This window comes from Crocodylus siamensis, chromosome 1, assembly GCF_052110815.1.
Source record: "Crocodylus siamensis isolate JL-2025a chromosome 1, ASM5211081v1, whole genome shotgun sequence".
In the NCBI taxonomy this organism is placed as follows: domain Eukaryota; kingdom Metazoa; phylum Chordata; order Crocodylia; family Crocodylidae; genus Crocodylus; species Crocodylus siamensis.
The window spans coordinates 4,455,569-4,467,724 of record NC_143395.1 but is presented as its reverse complement, the minus strand read 5'-3'; positions in this window follow the sequence as shown (position 1 = coordinate 4,467,724).

Below are 12,156 nucleotides of genomic sequence, written 5' to 3'. Positions count from 1 at the left end.
CCTCAGACCCTCATCACTGCCAGCCACTGGTGGATTTGAGGCAGTACCAGGCCGGCGCAAATAGGCAAAGCCGCGGCATGCATCAGAGTGGCGTCGCCCGGCTTCAAACAAGAGCAAATTGTACCAGCGAAAAAAATCACAGCTCGACTCTTCTGCACTAGGAGCGACACCGGCACAGATAAACCCCATTCGAGAGAAGACCTTGCAGAAGGTCTAACCAGGAGGGGGAAGAGGGTATGGGAAAAATGGCAGTGCGGTCTAATCCTGATAGACCACGGCGGTGCTTTGTCTACATGAGAGCTCCGCCTGCTGTTCCAGCTGCAAAGTGCAGCAGCAGCAGCCTCTCGCAGGCTGGGCAAGAGCAACCGAGCAAACATGGGGCAAGGTTACCCTTGACAATAAGCAGGTGCTGGTGGCAAAATGACCCCACTGCTATGGCACCCATCTGGTTCTGACCACTTTTAAGGGACAATCATAGAAAGGCAGGCTAGGGAAATTCGGGGATGTCTGCTCCCACTCTGTCCTAACCTGGGGCCACGGGGACAAAAGAATGAGGAAACCACGGGTGTTGCTGAAAAGCCTTGGTGATTTCCAAACAGCAGCAGCCTTGCCAGGGGACTCTGCAGTTAATATAATCTAGCAAGCAATGGATCCAAACCTTACTTAGACCCATTTTTCTTCCTACCCCAGAAGCTGGGAGCATCGTGGAAATAGTCATTGCCTCTGCCGGTATTGCCTGAGCTGCTGACTCTCCCTGGTACCAAATAGATTTGCATTGATGTGTGGCAGTAAGACAGGGACCTGATGATCTCCTGGGGCCAGTCCACACTGGTCACGGGCCACTCGGGCTTCCTACAGAGGAAATACACCTTGCCTACTTGTTCCTGCTCTGCACAGCTCAGTCCCAGGAGTGAGGCAGAGACCCTGGCATCCGGGACTTGGCTTTCCTATGGGCTCAAAAGCAGCAGCAGGATGGGGCTTTCTCCCACCTTAGAAGTCGCATCCAAACTTGAACTTTCCCTTCCAGGCTGCCTCTTCCACTCAATCTGGGGATGTTCAGAGCTTAAAACCTTGGCCAACAGGGGCCATTGCCATCTGAAGGCAAATGCACAGGTTACAGTGCCTCTCTCGAATCACAGACCTTTGACAATACCTAGGTGTAACTGGGGCGGTACTCTAAGAGGTACTCCCTCTCCAACCGAAGGGATCAAAGCAGGTGCACAAGTGCTGTGGGAGGTGTAGGGACTCTCCTCCCCTACAGAGCAGAGCCAGACCACTGAGGGGGACTTAACCATACACCTTTTAATACTGGGAACATAGCAGGTGTAAATCAGAGGATATAGTAGACACTACAATGCCCCAAGGGGACAGGATTCAACAAAGGTTAGACACTTACAATCATTGACAAAAACAGGGATAACAAAATATAAAACACAAAGAGCAGAACAAACGGTACAGGTTGGTGAAATATAAAAAGGCACAAGATGCAAAATGTCAAATGACAAGGAAATGTAGGGCCTTAGTACCTGGAGGGGGAGAAAACACAATGGCCCCTTTCCACTGCAAGGAGATTTGCTGCTTGTTACCTCACTCATCCCAAGTCCTCTCCACTGGGACTTGAGCCCAGACCTCCCACATGGTGGGCAGGAACACTGCCACACAGGCACCACTGGGGGCACCGGTCTATCCTGCTAGGGGTCTTGACCTTCCCAGAGCCCGGCCTTACATGGAGCTGCCTGGCCTTTGTTTGGAGGAGCTAAAAGCAGAGCTGGGAACCCCTCAGGTCGCTACTCAGGTCCTTCCTGGAGCAGGGGAGCCTCTCCTGCTGGCTGCAGCCTCTCCTGGGGGATCCTGGAGCCCAGTGGGGGCCCCTCCTGCCGGCCACACACCACACTGCTGAGGGTCCCACTGATGCTTAAAAGCAGTTCGTTTCTCTGGAGGCCACTAAAATCACAGACACACACTCATTAGATGGCACAAAAGGTGTATTTGCAAATAGGGTCAGAGCAGAGTCAAAAACTCAGATTATTCTGAACCCACCAAGGAATTTTGCAGGCTGTATTTATCTTTTTCCTCCTGGGCACATGTGCAGAAACAGGAACTCTTACAGCTCACTTCCGTTTCATACAAGAATACATGTGGTTACATCACTACATACATCGCATGTATATTATAATTAACTACTTAAGTATGCAGGGCGGAGAGGTAAATATGCATCAGCTAATTAAGCATGCTCAGAGAGTACTATAGGTCACCAAGAGTTTAACCCCCCCGCCCCTTTCAAGGACACAGTCAGTTGAATTCCAGCTTCTGTAATCTGCATGAGAAAGGCTAGGGAGAAGCTGGGGGAGAGTCTGCGATTTAGTATAAGAAAAGCTGTGGCAAGGCTGGGCAAGGAAAAAAGTCCTTGGCAGTGTTTCTTTCTTATCGGGTGCAAGATGCAAGCTGTGCATTTCTAACAATACTCCATTTCTAACACCACTGCTGCCTGCAGGTCCTGCTCTTTCAGGCTTTTCTGGGGCAACTGCTCCCACCCTGCTGGCTCAGCTCTTGCCAGCTCTGTGAAGCTCCTTCCTTGTTGTCCCGCACTGATCTCTCTCCTGAGTCAGCAGTGCTGCCTCTTTTACCCCCCTCCAGGTGACCCAAGGGGCCAATCAGGGCACAGGGGGGTGAGTCTCTGGGGCCTGATTGGTGCGGAAAGGGAATGCCAAGTCCTCCAATCATCTTTTGCCCTTTCAAAACCCCTGGGCTAGGTCACTGCCAGCCGGCCCGTCACATAGGGATTGATGCAAAAGCCCTCCTCGGTGTTTTGCTGTTCCAGTCATTAAATGTCCTACACCGTGGGGCTTCTATTACTCCTCTTGGGAAGTCACCAAGCTACGTGCTGCATGGCCACTTCTGACGGCAGGATGGGAAGTGGGAGGGGATCCACAGAAAGACGAAATCCCGTGCAGATCATCCTAGAATCAAGAGAGTTGATGTTAGGTCATGAAAAATCACTCCTGACACATGCCCGTAGATTCTTCTGGTCTCCATAATCTTATCATTAAGACTTAATGATACCATATTCATCTGGTTGATTGTGGATCGTTTCTCCAGTCTATCCAGGTCGTTCTGGATTCTAGTCCTACCCTCCAGAGTTTCTCTAACTCTACCCAACTTGGTGCCCTCTGCAAATTTGCTAAGTCTGCACTCACTCCCATCATCCAAACCATTAATAAAGATGATGTGCAATACCTGGCCCAGAACAGACCCCTGGGAAACCCCACTTAATACCTTCTCCCAACTAGACTTTGAGCCACTGATGACTACTCACTGAGTGGGATGATCCAACCAGTTATGTATCCACCCTTTATAAATTTGTCAGTTCGTGCTGGTTATCTTCCATTAGCTATCCATTCCTGATTCTGATCTGTTTGGACCTCAGTGGACACATCTACACATGCTGTGAATGTGCTATAAGCTTACTGCACAGTAAAATACTGAACGGTAAGCTTTCCCTGAGAGTGCATCTACACACGTGCTCGCTGGGAGCAAATTTGCTCCTGCTGGAAGCAATACGGTGTAGGGCTACTCCTGCCCTACCCTACCCCCCTACAACAGTCAGGGAGAGCTCTTGACTCCACTGGCCTGGCACGGGGCTTCAGAGAGTGGGTTGGGGGCAGTCCCTCCTCCGGGACAGCTGTTTCCCAGCCCTGTGCCCCGATCAGTCAAGAGGAGTACAGGGCCGGGAAACGGCTGCGGAGGAGGGGACAGTTCCCCAGCCCGCTGCTGCTTGGGCTGACTAGGAGCAATTTGCTCCCAGTCAGCTGTCTACTTGAGCAGTATTGCGTAGTAGCTAGTGCACAGTTAATCTACCACCTGTATTTACAGGTAGTAGAAAACCACGTTAGCCTAATTTACTGTGCAGTAGCTGCTGTGCACGGTTGCACGGTGGCACCTTACTGCACAGTAGAGTGTCTCGTGTAGCCTGACAAGTTGAATGCCACTGTCTCCACAAACTGCATTTGTTTCCAGCAGTAGGCATCACAAATTCAGCCAGATTAAATTAGGTTAGCCCGATTTCCTGAGAATGGCAGATTTGCATATTACACAGCCAGAGCTTCAGATTTTATCTGCAGCTCTTGTCATTTGGAAACTTCATTCATGAGAGTCAATGGGAAGTGGGACACTTCGGAAAGAATGGAGCTGGAGTGGGTTGAGGGGAGGGAGAAACCCTAGAAATAACAGCTTGCAACTCACGTTGTCACATCCACACTCAGAAAAGGACGAGCGCCTTTCATCCAATAGCAAGAATGCAAACAATAGCAAAAAAAACCCCAATCTTTTTCATGAAGGAATATTTTTCAGAAGCCAACCAGTCGTGGATTCTCTTTTTGAAACTTTTCAAACCCGTTTTTAAAGGAGGCTATTAATGAAAGAAATGACCCCGCTTGGGGGGCGAGGGGACAGGGGCTCAGTATTTAGTTTATACATTTCTGTTCTTTTCCCTTCTACCTTTGTGACAGTCTCCAAGCTTCACACTCAATCGTCCTTATAGGTGGATAACATTATACCTTCTTGTCTCATGCATCTCTTCTTGCTCTCATGTGCCTATGTTCACCCATCAAGCTGTTCTCTGTGTCCTGCCCCTGGCTTTTGCCAGTTTATGTTCTCTGCGTTCTTAATTTTTGAGCAGCCATGTGCATTATCATGATTTTTTCAAAAAAACCATATTTAAAACATTCATTTTTGAGATTTTTTTTAAGATCATTTTGGGGAGGAAAAAATGTGTTCAATAGAAACTCTGCAGAAAATCTCAGGCACAATCATGCCATTTGAAAATGTAACAAAATGGAAGTGAACACAGGGATTATCAGCCACCCTTTAAACAGGTGATGGAGTGGGCTAGGCTTTATGGTTCGAGAGCGGCAGCACCTCTCAAGCACTAACTCAGCCCCCTTAAAGAAAGAACAGCACTGTGTCCTTCTCCATCGTCCCTAGCCATTACAAATAGATACCCAATTCTACACCAGAGATGCTTCCTCAGCCTGACAAAGGGTATTTATACCTGAAAGCTTGCAAAGGGGAATTTTTCCAACTATTTGCATTGGTCTTATAAAAGATATCAGATTTACCCAGAGAACCGTGTCTGCCAATGTCCTTAGACCAACACGGCTACAGACTACAATCCAGTTGCACACCAAGCATTGTGCCGTGTCTTGCTGCCAGGTTGCCACTACTGCTGCAGATTTCGGAGTCATGGTCGGCTCCTATAGGATCCCACCACAGCATTCAGTTAAACCCATATATCTTTTAGCATTCAGAGAGGTGTTGGCTTATTGCGGAGGTTTCAAGGCCAAATAACAGCCTACTCCAGGGAGCAGCGGGGCAAAGTGAAGGAGTGCCGCACAATGCCCCGCAGAGTCCCTTTTCAATAGAAAGTTGTGCAAGGTATTGGAAAGTCAAGACTGAGATACTTATCAGTCCCTGTAACTGCATCCAGTAAACTACAGGCATCTGTTATGCTGTTAAAATGAATTTACTCCAACAATAGTGGCATGAAGTAGCAATTAGAGGTCTGTCTAGGGTTTGTGGCCTGGTACCAACTCAAGGCAAATAATCCTCATGGAGTTCAATCCAGACAAAAGCAACACTGGTACAGCTCGCCCTCAGCCGAGTCCTAGAGAAAACTATACATTCATACGTCCCGAAAAAAACAGTAGCAGTGTATCTAACCCTCATTTACCATCCCATTAGTTTACCTGAATAGGCTGGGAATCAGATTGCTTGAGCTGAACCAGGATCGCGAATGCCAGTGCAGGCGTACATAAGCGGAAGCCATTTTTTCTCTGTTCCAGTAACACTGGGACTGAGTTTGGTCTATGGACCAACGATGACGTTTTCCGACTGCCAGCTCACGTCTGACCTTGAGGCTGCAATGCCTCAGACAGCAACCGGGGTGACACAGGCACCGAGTGTCACCGCGGGTATGGAGCGCGTTTCAGTGAAACACCGCTTAAGAATTCGCCGCCATCCTCACGAGATCAGACCTTCCACTTCTGGCACGTACCTGGTGCGTAGCTCCACGACAGGCAAGGCAGAATGGTCTCCCCAAACTGTGAACTTTGCACCAAGGGTCATAGTCCAAAACGTGGGATGGGGGCTCAACAAGCGTATCTGAGTGAAAGGCGACAAGGAGCAGATGAAAACCCGGCCTCTCTAAACTCCACGGAGCCTTACTGTTGACCTCAGTATGCCCAGGGTTTTTCCCAGAAAATGAGATTTGATCAAATAGCACACAGATCGCTTTTGCATTTGCAGCTCTGCTAATCACTCACGCAAACAGGCCCTTCCTTTGCACCAGTGCTCGGACCAGCTTTGCTAGAAGGGTGCGACGTTTGACTCAAATCCACCCTGTTTCCGGGAAGACATTTGATGGCAGAGAGCCTACAGCTCCGCGTAAGCTTCGTTACTGCTGTTGGAAATAGTGATTTTAATCCTATATCTGAAATGCAGATCAGCACCTGGGTTTGAGCACCCAGGTTGGCCGGATGCAAACAGAAGCACCCCAACAGTGATTTTTTTTATTAAAAAAACCAACCAAACAAAAAACACACACATACACACACATCCTCTATTGTAGCTTTCCATTGCACCTTTTCTTTTCCTAACCACATTTATAAACCCACACACCCCATAGAAGAACCCCAACAATGAAGTCATACTTGTATCGCTGCACCCTCCCTAGCTCTGTGTGTGTGTGTGTGTTGCTCTTTCGGGGCACATCCCATGGTTCACAGAAGTTTAGGGCTGGAAGGGACCTCATTCGACCCTTGGACCAGTACCCCATGGTCCTAATCCACATGGGCCAAGGGCAACCCAGACCACATCACGAAGGACTACAAGGCCTTGGGGGCCAAGCTCAAGGAGACAGGGGCGCAGGCGGTATACCAGTAAGTAGACGCGAACGGCATCTCGAGGCCTGCATCAACGAGGTCAACCGGCGGCTTTGGAGTTGGTGCCCCCGCCCAGGCCTCGGGTTCCTGGACAACGACCCATATTTTCGCGTAGGGGGCATGCTTGGGTGGGATGGGCTTCACCTTTCCCCTAAAGGCAAGCGTGTCTTCTCTGCCAGGTTGATTGATCTCGTATGGCGTGCTTTAAATTAGCTTTGCCAGGGGATGGGGCCACAGGAGGACACGAGGACACCTCCCAGCCAAGACAGGTGATGAGCACAAGAAGTACCCAGCTAAGTGACAAGGGTCCGGATAGTCCGAGGAATGGGGCGGGGGGTGGATGGACTGATAGGAGGTCTTAAATGCCTCTACGCTAATGCTCAAAGTATGGGGAATAAGCAAGAGGAACTGGCCCTCCAGATAGCTAGTACAAACCTGGACATAATAGGGCTGACTGAAACCTGGTGGGATTCAACCAGGGGGTTGGACTTGATGATCTACTCAGGTCCCCTCCACCTCTACATTTATGAACCTATAAGAGGCTGGGTTAACTGTGCAGTATGTGCACGCTCCACAGAATAAAGGATTAACTGGGATAAGCTGGAGAAGCGGTCTGAAATCAATAGAATGAAATTCATCAAGGAGATGGGCAAACTCCTGCCTTTAGGAAGGACTCATTGGAAAGCACCACGGCAGAAAGAGAGGATGGCTGGGAAGGCTGCAGCACTGCCAGAAATGATGTCGGGGGGGGGGGGGGGAGGAGTCATAATGGACCTAGCTGAATAAGTCAACAGTACAATATTGTTGAGGGGAAAATAAAAGTAATAGTTTGCTGGGATATACAAAGAGGATTGCTCCATGCAAGTCGCAAAAGGCGACTCTTCCATTTTATTCGGCACCAGTGAAGCCTCACCTGAAGTCCTGGGTCCAGTTTTGGGTTTTGTACTTTGAGACAGACTAAGTGAAGAGTCCAAATGATTAAAGGTTTGGAAAACAAGATAAATCGGATGAAATGCTAGAGGGACTGGGATTGCTTAAAGTAGAGAAAACTAAGAAGGGGGGAGATAAAAATTCTCCCATGCAAAAAAGTTCTGACAAGGAAAATGTCAGTCAATTATTCTGCATCCACAGGGAGAGGACAACCCCCCCACAAAGGTTTAAATTGCAAAAAAAAAAAAAAAAGGGTGATTTAGGATAGATGTTGAAAAGTATTTTCTGTTAGGAGGGTAGATGAGCACTAGAACAGATTAGAGGGGTTGTGTGCTCCCTTTCAGGAATTGCTTAAATGTAGGTTAGACAATTAGTAGTTTTGGAGGTTTTGGTCAGGACTGGGCCTGCCTTGGGCAGGAAGCTGCACTAGATGACCTGTTCAAGTCCTGTTCAGGCCTCTGGTTCTGTAATTTTATAGGCGTAGCTGAACCCGAGGCATGTCAGCAATGGTATATGGCATGGGAGCCGCATTTTGTAGTTGGGACATTCAAGTTCTCAGGCATTTGGGGTGGTTTTTTTTAACGAAAAGGTAAATCCTCTACAAGACATCAGCTACCATGTTCCCGTGGTCGAATCCTTATCTACCGTATGGAGACCTGGGTTTAATTTCTGGGCTTGCAGTCATCGAGGCACTAAACATCTGGACTCGGTCTGGCCTTTGGATACTGCCTAAAAGGGGTGGGGGGAGGAAGATCTGGGCAGCCTTCACTCCTGCCGAGGCGTATGCATTGATGGTCCCGGTGACCTCTCATGCATACACCAGGATCCAGAAGTATCGTTTTCTGCTACAGCTAAGTGCTCCACAGGAAGAAACAGCTTTCTTGCAAACAACTTATTGAGCCCAAAAGCCTTTTTGCAAAAAAACGTATTGAGCCCAAAGCTCAATGTTTCCCAGAAAAAAGATTTTGAAAGAAAATGTATCTTTTGACTAGAGCCAACGATGAATAAGATGGGGTCATTTCCCCTTCATCACATCCTTGGATTCACCTCAGAGGTCACGTTATTCCTGCAAGCTGAAGAGGGCTGGGGTGCTTACAGTTCAGCTGCGATCTGTATCTGTCCGACACCACTGCTTGATAGTTGCTGGGGAGATAAGAGCCGATTTCCATCTTGTTTTGTGCGGGTTGACTCATGTGTGGGCTGTGGATTTGATTTAAACAGTTTCTCCAGAGCAGGAAATACTCAACCTCTCAACCTGAAGCAAGATAAAGCAAGCAATACCCAAGCCCTGCAAAAAAGTGATGGTCCCTGGGTGGAGCTGCCCATCTCTCTCTCTCCCAGCAGTGCATCGTTGCTGACCAGGGCAGGACGCGTGGCAGAGCTTTGCACTACAGTATTTAAGTAACAACTGGCTGGACTGACCTTTCCACAGAGAATTTCTCCTGGAGAGGCTGCAATCCTGCCTCTGCTTATATAGGCAGATAGGCTGCCCAAGTAAGGCAGGCTGGGAGAAGAGCAGAACCTCTTCTGCCCATTCTCCGAACAGCACACTGAGGCTGGAGGCTGGGGTGTCCCATCCCGATCCTGCGCAAGAGAACAGCGAAGCAGCGGCAGCAATGCCAGCTGCAATGCCATGGGATCCAAACACCCATTGACTTCAGCTCCCCTCTTTCACGGCAGTGCCATTTCTTACGGGTGCGGAGCAATGTCCTCCATGGGCGATAGGCAGGGATCCGGGTTCTCTGTTTGCTGTGGAAAAATGCAGATAGTTCTCCTGCAGCAAAGAAAAAAAGCTGTTTTTTCTCCTTTAATGAAGACAAATATGGATTTCTCCTTTAAACAAGAAAAGCCTGGGAAACAGCGGGCCGCCGAGTTCCAGCTTGCAATAGGCTGCTTGGGGCTGGCGAGGAGGCAAGGGGCACCACGTGCATGTGTGCGTGTACATGCACACGGCAGCCAAGCAGCAGGAGACAGCAGCTCCCGCAACCCCCTCCAGGTACATCTATGGGGCGGTGGCTTGGGAGTGAGGGGCAATAGCATAGGCAGGGGTTGGGAGAGAGCAGGGGGAAGGGGAGCTTTGATTTTCCGTGGTAAAAAACCAAAACCAAAACACCAACATTTCTAGGTATTTAGATGTAATTTTTTTACAATGATTGAGGAACTGGTCAGCTTCCAAAATCACTTTAAGCCTGTAAATACATCAACAAAACACTGCATTCAACTGATACCTATGCATATAGCAGCATTTCATTTTAGTTGTGGATTTGGGGGCTTAAATCAGAGAATTTGCTATTTTAAAACAGAGAAAACCTGGATCCCTGGTGATGGGAGATGAAGCATGCCTTGACCACCCATTTGAGGCAGCAGGCAGAGGGTTTTCCAAGCAAATCCTTGCGTTATACTTGGGACACATGACTCCAATTTTACAGGTAAAAAACCTTTTAATTAGGTAGATTAAAAGGAGCAGGGAGGCCAATCACAGGATCTAGACCAGTAGCAGACATGGGGTTTTAATTCTGGCTCCTGGGCCTGCTTTTGGTGAACTCCCTATGTCCTGGTCCAAAGGATTGGTCTGACAACCACCTGCAAGTTTTATGGCAAATGAATGTCTCCACCCAACTTCCCGGTATCCAGCACAGACCATTCAGCTACGTGCCATTGTCGCCAAGATCCCCGGGAGCCAAGCCACAGCAGGTAACACCGTGCCTTTTTGCAAACATCCCTGCTTGCAAGCCTCATGGCTAGGGACCTACCAAATTCAGCTGCCCCCTTTCCAAGATCTGGAGCCAGGCCCCTGTGTGCCTGCCAGGAGTATAGCACGGTGCAATGGTGCAACCTGCTCCTGCTGCACCGCACTGTGCCATCTCATGCCATTGCCAGTGGTCAAGCAGCTTCAGCCAGGTGGCTCCTGCTTCAGCTCCTGGACACTTTCGCAGGAGCTGAAGCCAAAGCCCCGCGTGCTGGAGCAGGAGCAACTTCCAACAAGCTGCAGCCAGGCAGGTGCTGCTCTGCACCCTGTCTCCAACACAGCTCCTCCTCTTGCTCCTGCTACACCGCGCCACACCACTCCCGGCAGGTGCCCGGGGGTCCAGCACCAGATCCTAGGTTATTGCAGGGCCCTTGGCACGGCTTTACGAGCACTCGTGGTGCTCAGGCCAGGTGCTGGATGATTGGAAGGTAGCCAATGTGGTCCCCATCTTTAAAAAAGGGAGGAGGGAGGACCCGGGCAACTATAGGCCCATCAGTCTTACCTCAATCCCAGGGAAACTCTTTGAGAAGATTATCATGGAGCACATCTGTGATGAGCCGGCCTCAGGGATGATGCTCAAGGGCAACTAGCACAGTTTCATTAGGGGCAGGTCATGTCAGACCAACCTGATTGCCTTTTATGATCAGGTCGCGAAAGCCCTGGATGCAGGGGTAGCAGTGGATGTAGTCTTTCTGGACTTCAGCAAGGCCTTTGACACCGTCTCCCACCCCATCCTCGTTAAAAAACTAGGCGACTGTGGCATTGATGCCTACACAGTCAGATGGACTGCAGATTGGCTCAAGGGTCGCACTCAGAGGGTGGTGGTGGACGGGTCATATTCGACCTGGTGGAAGTGGGCAGTGGAGTCCCCCAGGGCTTGGTCCTTCAGCCCACACTGTTCAATCTCTTTATCAGCGATTTAGATGACAGGGTGAAAAGCACCGTTTAAATTTGCTGATGATATCAAAATTTGGGGTGAGGTGAGCACGCTAGTAGGGAGGGAAAGACTGCAGCAAGACCTGGATAGGTTACAGGGGTGGGCTAGCAAAAACAGGATGTGTTCCAAGACTGATAAGTGCAGGGTGCTGCACGTGGGCAGTAGGAACCAGCAGCACACTTATAAGATGGGAAACTCCCTTCTTGAGAGCACGGAGGCAGAAAGGGATCTTGGAGTCATTATTGACTCCAAGATGAACATGGGCCGACAATGCGAGGTCACGGTTGGCAGGGCTAATCGGACCTTGTCGTGCATCCACAGATGCATCTCGAGTAGAGCCAGGGAGGTGATCCTCCCCCTCTATGTGACGCTGGTCAGGCCACAGCTGGAGTCCTGCGTCCAGTTCTGGGCACCGCACTTCAGGAGGGATGTGGACAGCATGGAGAGGGTCCAGAGGAGGCCACTCGCATGACCGGGGGCAGCAGGGCAGGCCCTACGAGGAGAGGCGACGGGGCCTGAACTTGTTCAGCCTCCACAAGGAAGGCTGAGGGGGACCTGGTGACCATCTATAAACTTACTAGGGGGGACCAGAAGGGTTTGGG